The sequence below is a fragment of the Papaver somniferum genome, chromosome 2 (assembly GCF_003573695.1).
Source record: "Papaver somniferum cultivar HN1 chromosome 2, ASM357369v1, whole genome shotgun sequence".
NCBI classification, from domain to species: domain Eukaryota; kingdom Viridiplantae; phylum Streptophyta; class Magnoliopsida; order Ranunculales; family Papaveraceae; genus Papaver; species Papaver somniferum.
The window spans coordinates 134,829,785-134,831,989 of record NC_039359.1 but is presented as its reverse complement, the minus strand read 5'-3'; the positions used below and the strand labels follow the sequence as shown (position 1 = coordinate 134,831,989).

At 34.3% G+C, this 2,205-nt stretch overlaps 1 long non-coding RNA gene across 1 annotated transcript; it reads left to right on the top strand.

The window, feature by feature from the left end:
• On the top strand, positions 1–1,922 carry LOC113353989. The gene is made up of 3 exons (XR_003361639.1): positions 1–347; positions 825–1,005; positions 1,112–1,922. It is a non-coding gene; the product is annotated as an uncharacterized LOC113353989 (long non-coding RNA).
• The last annotated feature ends 283 nt before the right edge of the window (positions 1,923–2,205 follow it).

Genomic DNA, 2,205 nt, shown 5'->3' with positions numbered 1-2,205 from the left:
TTAACATTTCTTCTTTATTTAAGAACCGAGATAGAACAACAGAGAGGACTTTTACCATCACGATTTGCTAGCTTCTTTTTCATGGAGATATTAACTCGAAGAATCAGCTGAAACCCCAAAATACATCTTCTCCGAAACCCATTTCGTGCTCTCAAAAAATGAAAAAAAAACCAACAAAGAAAAAGAAGAACAAAGATAATAACCTCCAAATCCTTCTTCTCCACCACCGAGATTAACATATTATGATCTTCCTCGTTCACCGAGCAAATCGATTGAAAACATCCATCCATTAAAATGCCTCCCAAGCCCCAAAAGCCCAAAGCAAAATTGGTTAAACAACATAAAAGGTAACCCTAGAAATTTTAATTGGAATTTTTTTGATTCAACTTTTTTTTGTATATACGCATTTCTCAGTATATATTCAATGTCGTCATCAGTTTAATACTAATGAAAATTTTGATTATCAAATTATTTTGATTCAATTTTTGATTATTAGTTTACTACGAAACAGTAACCTTCATTGCAATTTGTCTTTTACTAAGTATTCACCGTACCATGAACAATACTAGTACCAAGTTCCTGTTATCGAAATTTATGGATAATTGAAAAATCATCCAATGTGCCAATACCAATAATGTACAAATGTGATGTAGGAAGTGCGACACTATACAAAGTGTTATGGGTACTTTGAAATTTCTAAAATGTTATTGCATGTTTCAGGTGTGTTTTGATTTTATATGTTTATTGTTTTTTCTGTAATAAGTATCAATGCATCTTCGTATTAACTAAGTGGTTAACTAGCTTTCTTGTGTTTTGTTTCGTAGGAGTAAAAACATCATCGCTGCATCTTCCTCACAGAACTTGGAGGCACAAGAAGATGATCCTTTAGGATCACTACTTTCAACACCAAATGTAGAGGTAGATGAAAATAATGGAGCACCACAAGATTTATGACTATTGGTCACGTACAATTCACATATCGCATCTCGAATTTAGACGGGAGAGGTAAGTTCTTAACAATTTATTATTATAACCATGCAATTTTTCTATTAAATTTGTTTGCTCTTAAATTTATTTGAGTACTTGCCAAAACTGATATGCTATTATGCAGAAACCATCGAAACAGTTGAACGTAAAAAATCACTCCAAAACACATAATGAATGGAATCTAGAAAGTTCATGCCAGAAGGTTAAAGATGTAGTCGAAATGATTGGCTTAACACATCTTGTTCAGAATGTGTATGTGAAAGTGGATGACGCATTGTGTAGTGCATTTGTAGAAAGATTTTATCCAAAAACAAATACCTTTCACTTTTCTTTCGGGGAGATGACTATAACCGCTGATAACATAAGTAATATCTTGGGGTTGCATATGGCAGGAATACCAGTAAAAGGTACAGGGCCTCATGCTACTGCATACGAAGAATGTGTGAATCTGGTTACCAATGGTTTAGGTGTGTCAAAAGAAGATGCAGAACAACAAGTGGCTACGAAAAGAAATCTAAGCTTAATTTGGTTGAAGGAATGGAAGAACATAAAAGATGAAGATAGTGAAATGGATAAGGAGTGTGCCATTAGAGCTTAGTAATTAAAATAATAGTTGCCAGTAAGAGCAAGCCGTAACGTCACCAAATATATTTTAAGCGATTCTGATGAGGCTGTTGATGATAAGTCAGATTCTGATGCTGCTGTGGATATTTCTTCTGAAGATGATGATTAACTTTGCAAAGTCTTAATGTGAGAGAACTGTATATGAGCAGGAAAGGTTTCAGTATTGCTGATCATGTGCTTTGTGTGGTTTACTATTTCTGACTTGTCTGTCTTTACTTTTGATCTGTTGTCTCTTATCCAATGACTTGAAGTATTATTGACAATATTTACAGATATTAATCTAATTAGGTTGGCTTCAAATTTTCTATCAACTTATTTGTTCTGCCTGCCCGAATTTATTTCTTCTTTTTCTTCTTGCTTGTGAGATGAATGTTATTATGCACAATGACCTGAAAAGTTCTAGTAAATGCGGAATAATGCAAGGGATAAGGCTGAGGGATTGACACAACAAGGAACTGCAATGTAATATGATATCGTTTTAAAGTCGACTAGACTTGACTGACTATTGGTCGACCAGACTATACTGACTATTGCACCTTATGGTCGACCAGACTAGATTGAGCATTGCAGCTTATGGTCGACCAGAATAGACTG